This window comes from Heterocephalus glaber, unplaced genomic scaffold (genome assembly GCF_053883595.1).
Source record: "Heterocephalus glaber isolate CG9 unplaced genomic scaffold, H.glaber_assembly_v1.0 deba00000122, whole genome shotgun sequence".
NCBI classification, from domain to species: Eukaryota; Metazoa; Chordata; class Mammalia; order Rodentia; family Bathyergidae; genus Heterocephalus; species Heterocephalus glaber.
This window is the reverse complement of record NW_028258138.1, coordinates 9,222,299-9,230,993: the sequence shown is the minus strand read 5'-3', so window position 1 is coordinate 9,230,993 and position 8,695 is coordinate 9,222,299. Positions and strand designations below refer to the sequence as shown.

The window sequence follows — 8,695 nt, the reverse complement described above, 5'->3', positions numbered from 1 at the left end:
TGCTATGATTTGGGTATAGTTTGAGTGTATCCCTAAAGGTCCTTGTGTTGGAGGCTTGGTCCTTAGTATGGAGGTGTGGAGGTGAGTCCAGTCAGATGTGTTTCTACCATTGTGATGCCACCCACCACTGCATCTTCACCAGAACTGAACCAGTGCAGGTGCCATGCCCTCAAACCTCCAGAACTGTGAGCTCAATAAATCTCTTTTCTTTATAAGGTTCTCCAGCCTCAGGAATTTCACTATGGTAACAGAAAATGGACTAGCACAGGCATCCCAATTTTGGGCACTGTACCTCCACTCCAGCCATTGTTGTATGGGCCAGATGCCTGGGCTTTGGATGTTGTTCTCCAATGTCTGAGAAAGGCGAGCTATTTGACATCATGGCTTCCAGAGTTCAATACCACGCCAAGGCCAAAGCTGGTGCAAAGATGATGAAATACAGTCCCTGATTTCAAAGCCATAGGTGGCCCTGAGTAGAGTGGCTGGACCAGAAATGGGTGATCGCCATGTGCTGAGGAGGGACTTGTGACTTCTTCCAGATGAGGAGAGTTGGCAATGCAAGAGGAGGAAATGCATTTAAGCTCATCTTGAAGTGCAGTGTCTTGGGGGAAGGTGCTACATACAAGGGGCTGGGGGTCCAGAGCCATGAAGGGTGTGGTGAATTTGGAATGAGAGTTCAGAGGGAATGTTTAATTGGCATGTGTGTCTCCTGATGCTAGAACATTGGAACCTCCTTATTGACCCAGACAGTGGGTGGCTGATGAGAACCACATGTTGGAATTAAGTCTTCTCTGGGTGCAGGAGGAGGGGCCTCATCCCAAACAGAAAGGAGCTGGCTGGCTCCTTTACTGTCCCAAACTAGGAGGGGATGCTGCAAAGGCTTGCTAGACCCTCTTAGATGAAGATCTAATGCCATTATTAGCAACCAACACCAAAAAAGGTACTGGACTGTGGCTTCTCTTGGTTCTCCCATGCATCTATCCCAGGAGATTTCTGGACGAGAAAATGGATCTAAAAAACATCCTACCTGCTCAGGGTCCCAGGGAATCCTGTGCCTTCTCTTCCCCCCTGGCCTCAGCTGCAGAAAATGTCTCCTCTGGGGGACCCAACTCCCAGCGGCCACCTCAATCACATGGTACAAGGGTCTATTTTAGTTACATAAACAGAGTTGTCTACATTTGGATTCTGGGGCTGGCTGCAGGAATTTGTAAACGGCGTGGTGTACGTGTTTCACAGAAAATTGCCAGGACAGTCTCCCTTTCCCACTGTCTGTTGCCCAGTTTTTCCTTTTATAGTGAGTCTGACTGGGAAAGGGAGAAAGAACTTATTTGGGAATGGAAGACACTCTCTCCAGTGAATTTCTCTCTCCCACTCCAAGCATCACAACCTCCTCTTCTTCAAATCTGAGGTCCAGTGCTAAAGTTAAGACTATTCCTCAATGACGAGTCTCTCCTTGATACCACTTCTCTTAGACATAAACCTCATAGACAACAAATTTGGGTAAATTTTATTTCTAGAAGGGTAACAAGGAAGATTGACAGTGGAGGCAGATTTTAACATCTGCTGGGAACTGATGTCCCTGTCTGAGCCAAGACCCTGTGTGACATCTTGATGTTTTGTGGCGTCCCCTTTTCTACTCCAACCTAGGAACTTTCCTGAGCTTCAGGAAGGGGTTGTAAGCTCTCATCATAATGACAGTGGAGGCCCCAAGGAAAAGAGGGGAATGCATTTCTTCTTTCATTTCATTGCCATGAATGAAGCATCTATTCTGATTAGGCACTGTGTTCAGTTCTGTGGGCCTAGGAGATAGAAAACACAAGTTGCTGGTGTCAAAACACTACAGGGGAAGGTAGAATTGCTGAGTCAGATTCCGGATGGTGAAGGGATTCAAGTTTTACTTACTTTTTGTTTGCTAAGTGAATGAATGAATGGTCTCTGATTGAGTATGAAACCTACAGTGAAAGGTGAAGTTTAATCTTAATCTTAAATCCATACTTGAGTTTTGCTCAAATTTAAAGCTAAAGTCACAAACCATCCTGTCTTACTTGGGGCCCGGGGCTCTCTCAGGACCCAGGATGGAAAAATTCCCAGGAAAACTGCCATGAGTCGATCTCACTACTTGAAATTTAAAGCAAAGAGAACTAAGAAGAAAAGTTCCTGTACAGGAAATCAGGAAAAACAATCATGAGAGGTCACTGAACAAGACCAATGTTTCTGTTGTCTCCTTTTCACATCTTAGCATGAGAAGACAATGGAGGAGAAAATAATCCATCCACGTAGAAAGAAATGGGGAAATTAGTTGGTTATGAGCCACTGGACATTGACACTCAAAACAAAAGGCCCCCATTCTTAAAACATTTTTAAACTAACTTAATTTTAAACAAAGGTTTCTGATACGTCTTATCTTCATTTGCACAGAGAACTGGAAAGAAATGTTACTATTCCTTAGGAGGTCCTATATTCAGAAAAATTAAAGTTAGAATACGCTGCATTTTAAAGCAAGTGATGTTTAATGGGAAAGACCTACGCTGTATCTAGATGTTCTATTTCTTTACTTTTTGCTGGGCAGGAGTTGATACGATTTTAAGGAAGCAGAGATGACTGCTATTTTGATATGGAGCTGAATGTTCTAGAAATGCTAGAGATGCGTTGGAAGCACGCAGCAGGATAGCAAATCAATTGAGGGTTTTTGAAATGTCCGGCCTTCTTCAGGACGGCTAACGCTCTGCTCTGGCGCCACCTGGTGTCAGACACCTACATTTCAGGTATAAAAGCCCACAATGCATGTTAAAGCTCAGCAAACGACAGGAAAGGCCACTTTGATCACCAAAATGATGGATATTTTGTGTACTTTGTACCTTGAGGAGTCATACAAAGGAAAAACCTAATTAAAAAAAAACAAAGGAAAAACCTAGCTCTGGTTCCTTTATTCCAGAATGTTGAGTCAGAGATGGTGACCATTTTTATGGCTATTTTTCCTCATTTGTCCAATAGAGTTGCATGTAGCCACCTTGCAGAGTTGGCATAAACACTAGAGCCACTAATCAAAAAAAATTAGACTCTCCAAAATAAAAAACTCAATTAAAAAATGGACATGTGAAATGAAAGACACTTCATGGAAGAGGTACAAATGGCCAATAAATACATCAAGAAATGCTCAACATCACTGGCCACTAGAAAAATGCAAACTAAAACAACAGTGAGATTCCATCTTACCTCAGAAAGAATGGCCACCATCAAGAAATCAAATGAAAACAAATTCTGACAAGGCTTTGAGGAAAAAGGAACCATGCTACATTGTTGGTGGGAATGTAAACTAGTGCATCCACTATGGAAATCAGTACGGAGATTCTTCAAAAAACCAAAACAAGAAATTCCATTTGACCCTGCAATTTCTCTTCTAGGTATCTTCTTAAAAGAGTTAAAGTCATCATATTACAGTGATACATGCACATCCATGTTTATAAAAGCACGATTCATAATAGATAAAACTTGGAATCAGCCTATATGTCCATCAACAGATGAATGGCTGAAGAAAATGTGGTATTTACATACAATAGAATACTGCTATGCCATAAAAAATAACTTTGAGTCATTTGTAGGAAAATGGATGGACTTTGAGTTCATAATGTTAAGTGAAATAAATTAGACACAACAGCTTAAATATCACATGGTTTCTCTTAGATCAGAAACCCAAATTGTAAATAAAGAGCAAAATAAGAGATAGATAATAGGAAATGGGGAGATAGATCTTCCTCAAATGGGAAGGGGGTAGAGAGATGGGGTAAAGGGAGAGGGAAAAGAGGGAAGGCAATGAAAAAAGGAACGAAGATGTGTTATGTACATGTTCCAATTTCACATAAGGAAGACACTTTTTTTTTTTTTTGGTACCGGGGATCGAACTCAGGTCCTTGCCCTTGTGAGGCAGGTGGCGGAACCACTGAGCTAAATCCCCAGCCCGCCACACAAGGAATGTAAATATTATGTTCTGAAAACATGTACTTACTGGGGACCCCTGAAACATTCCTGGAGACCTCTGCAAGAGGCTCCAGTCTCCTACTCAGTGTACGATGCAGGTCTGGGGAAAAAAACCTCTAAAAGACAGAACTAAAAGAGACACAAAGTGGGGTGTCAGGACGACCAGTGCCAGTGCAACTGAAGAGGTGATGGCCAGTCCAAGCCACTGATTTTTATTGGTCATCTACTGAGGTAAAGGCGAGCTACTGCAAGGGCAGAACTACATGTGAAAATGCACAGTCATGTGGTTTCTATAGAAATTAATGTAAGCAAGGCTCATGAAGGGCAAGACAAACCGTTCTCGAATTAGGAACAGAATAGATAAAATATATGGTTGCAATTAGAACACTGTCCTAGTCAGGTTTTAGTTGTGGGAATGGAATTTGGGTGCGAGTTAGTCTGACCTCGGCACTTAGGCTTCAACTGGACTCGCTTCTATAAATAAGTCAATTGTGACGTTAGCTCTTCACAGCCTGCATGGCCTACAGCCTGCTTTGGGCATCATCAATACTGCAGTCTCCCTCACGTACAAATAAAAAAAAATGACTAGAGCCACTGTAAAGGGCCTGGCACACAGTAGTCACTTAATAGGTAGCTGGAGTAGTTGAGCCAATTGCAGTGGTTGTTGTTATTTTTGATAGATGGGGGTGGATGCACCTGGGAAAGCTGGCTGTGGGTGGCAAACTCTGTATTGAACCTTGTGCTGTTAGTGATTTCCTGAGAGTAGACAATGCAGTGTCACTGTAAAAGTCAAACTGCAGCTGGTTGTGGTGATGCATGCCTGTCATCCCAGCACTCTGGGAGGCAGAGGCAAGAGGGTCACCTGTTCAAGCCCTGCCTGGACAGCTTTTTTTTTTTGGCACCAGGGATCGCACTTGGGTCCTTGCACTTGCGCAGCAGCCAGCGAAACGAGTGAGCTAAATGCCCAGCACGACAGCTTATTGACTTAGTGAGACCTTGTTTTAAAGTTAAAGATTTTAAAAAGGGGCTAGGGATATAGCTCAATGCAAAAGCCTTAGGTTCATTTCCCAGTACTGAAAAAAAAAAAAAAAGAGTTGAGCCTTGTGAGAATCTGAAAGTGTAGCCGGCACGTGGTCTCTTTAAGGGCAGTAAAGCACAAGGTCAAATTTCCTGGGCAAGACTTTCCCCAGGGGCATGGACGAAGCTTTCAGGTCCTGGCCAATCTTTGATAAGTTTCCAGAGATCTTATATACAGGAGGCAGATCTGCCTGATATTGGGCACATGGAGAAGGTACTAAGAACAAGAGAAAATTTACATGCAAGAGGAAGTGACAATCAAGTCTTGACTCAGTGTCTTGATTCCTTACTGTAGAATCCAGGGCCTGGACTGGACCATCTTTAAGGCCCCATATAGTTCTAACATTCTAGAAGTCCTGGGAGTTCATAACCTGTGGGTACAAAAAACAGAGCCTAGCTGATGAGAATTTATTTGGAGCAACTGGAATTTTCACTTACTACTGGTATGTAAAATGATACAATAATGCTGGAAAGTCACTTGAGAGTTTCTCATAAAACTGAGCACACTCTTACTGTATAATGGAGTAATTACATTCTTATGCCTTTAACCCAGAGAAATGCAAACTGCATAACACCAAGTCCTGCATGTGAATGTTCATAGCTGCTCTATTTGTAATAGCAAAAATACTGAAAAAAAAAACCCCAAATGTCCCTCAACTGGAGACTTGGATGGTGAAATATCTGTACAGTGGAATATTACTCAACAATAAAAAGAAACTAGCCATCGATATTTACAATTTGGATGGTTCCTAAGGGCATTAGACTGCGTGGGGAAAAACTGATCTCAAACAGTTACCTACTATATGTTCTTATTTCTATAGCATTCTGAAAATGGCAGATTGATAGAGAAGGATGCCTGTGTAGTGGCTCCCTGGGGCTAGAGATGGGAGACATGGGTCAGTTATAAAAGAGGGTGGTGGTGGTGAAGGAGTTCATTAGAGGTGATAGACAGTTCTATTTCTTGGTTATGGGGGAGGATCCCCAAATCTATAACACACACACACACACACACACACACACACACACACACACACACACACAGAGCATATGTAAAAACAGTGAAATCAGAATGTGGGCTAGCTTCAGCATTGTATCAGTACTGATGACCTACCTTTGCTATTATATTATAATCATGACCAATGTTACTATTGGAGGAAGCTGGGGGAAGGGTACAGGGGGCTCCACATTTTTGTAATTTCCTATAACTTTACAATTCCTTTTTAAAAAATTAAAAAGAAATCTATAGAAATGGTCCTTGGGGCCACATCCTTTACTTCTTTTAATTTTTAAAGATTTTGTCTTTTTAGCATCTATCTTTAAGGTATACAACATGATGTTTTGCTGTACATATGCATAGTAAAATGATTACTATGGTCAATCCACTGTGTCTGTCACTCTGTAAAATTAAAAAACAAACAAACAAAAGAGACTAATATTGCTGTGGGCTGTTGACGCTTAGAGCAGACAGCAGAGAGGGTGCTGCCCACCCAGAGGGCATTGAGACTGGTTTTTATTGTCTGTGCAGAGGTGCAAAGCTCTGGCTTTTGCTGTTTTATGAGCCACACATGCTTGACAGCACTGTGGGGACACGGTGTGGCCGTTTTAAATACCACAGCTTTCAGTTTGGATTTTTCTTCCTGCAGCTCTCTTCACAGAAGCGAACCAATGATAAATAAATTAAAAAGGAAAATAAAAGGTAGATAATAAGAAATGGGGTGTTAGATCTTTTGAAAATGGGAAAGGGGTGAAGACATAGAGGGATGGGGAAGGAGTGGAGGGGAAGAGATGAAGAAAGAATTAAGATGTGTTATGTGCATGCACCAACTGCCCACATTGAATGTGATCATTATGCACCGCAGATGTGTACTAATAAAGATAAAAATCTGAAAAACTCCCTGCCCACCCAGAGGTGAGAGACAATACACTTGAATGTGATTATAATGAATTCTCCACATGAGGATAGCAGGCTCTCCTTTCTGGATACTCAGTGAAACTTCAGGAAGTTACCAATCAGGCAAATTCTTACAGCCATCCCAGGAGATGCCTGGATTAATGTTAATTTTCTAATTTTTAAGATTTTCTTTTCATTGTCTATATTTCAGGTGTATAACATGATGATCCGACACACTTACACATAGTGAAATGATTACTACAGTCAAGCAAATTAACATATCTATTAACATATTTACATTATCAATTGATATAGCATATTTATGTTATCAATTTATGTAACCATGTCCAGCTTTGAAGATGAGCTTTTTTTTTATAAGACATTGAACTATGAGTTTCTTTTAAATTTTCAAGGAGATGAAATCCTCTGAAAATATTTCTTATGGGAGCAAGTGCTCAACGTGGTGGATGTCCCTACTGAGGCCACATCTGAATGCCTCAGAAGAGTGGGAGGGTGGGAACCCATGGCTGGGTCCCCAGGGGGCAGCTAGCCATGCTTTTCTGCCCTGGACATCTATGTCCTGGACTTTTGTCTTTGAAACAAAACGTCTCAGAAACAAAAGCTTCAGAGAAAATCTACTCAAAAATCTGCCCAAACAAAGGGCTCTGGGACTAGAAAGAAATGATGTCAAGAATACATCTGTCCAAAAATGATATAGCATTTAATGAATAGTGAATAGAAGCACTAAATATTTTTATTTCCAAATAAATAAGACAGTTTAATATTATATAGAGCTAGGGTAACTTCCATTTTCATTGTTCCTTACATATTTCTTTAATTGAAAAGAATATTTTCTTTTTAATTGTCTGTAAGGAATACACCTTGATGTTTCAATATACATATATAAGAGAAATAATGACTACAGTCAATTAGCATATTAATTTACATACCATTAACAAATTTAAATAATTCATTAGCCTATCAACATCATTAAGTGTGTGAGCAGTAAAAACAGAAAAATTTAACTTCTTGGCAATTTTCCAGAACACAGTGCGTATAATACATTTTATTAATCAAACAAACAAATGAACAAAACATGACCACATATCTGGATAGGGTCCTGCTGGATACCTTAAGAAGAATTTGGATTTGAAGCAGAAATGAAAAAGTCAGGCCAGATTCCTGGCAAAACTGGAAAGAGGCAAAATTTGTTATTTATCCCTTTCTATGTTTCCCTATTTGTGCCAATGTGATTTTCTTTACAAGAGCCCATTGGTCTCTCTTGGTTGTTGGGGCAAAGGAAACTTCCTTTGCGCTCTCTGAAGGTCTCATCACTGTCTGCTGACACAAAGCAACAATAGGCAGATTAACAGAAGAAGAGACACACAATATATTAACCTGCACATGCACAGGAATCACCCAGTGCACAAACCCAAAGAAGGTCTGGCTTAAGGGTGGAGGCTCAGATAGCATTTTGAGCTACAGAAAGACATAAGGGCTTCTGATTGTGACACAAGCTATAAGAAAATAAGGGTGTGTGTGCTAGTCAGCTGTGCATCACTGTGACATAATTCCTGGAAAATCCAACTTACAGAGGAACAGGTTTATTTTGGCTCATGGTTTTAGAGGTTTCAGTCCATGGTCAGCTGGCTTCAAGGCAGAAACATCATGGCAGAAGGGTATGGCATAGCAAAGCTGCTTACCTTATGATAGCCAGTAAAGGGGGGAGGGATGCAGAAGGAGAGATGA

General features: G+C 41.0%; 1 long non-coding RNA gene across 1 annotated transcript; it reads right to left on the bottom strand.

Moving 5' to 3' along the window:
• Positions 1 to 1,479: 1,479 nt before the first annotated feature.
• On the bottom strand, positions 1,480 to 8,404 carry LOC110348616 (uncharacterized). The gene is made up of 3 exons (XR_002393974.2): positions 8,345 to 8,404; positions 5,295 to 5,426; positions 1,480 to 1,799 (listed from the first exon to the last, which is right to left on the bottom strand). It is a non-coding gene; the product is annotated as an uncharacterized LOC110348616 (long non-coding RNA).
• Positions 8,405 to 8,695: the final 291 nt, after the last annotated feature.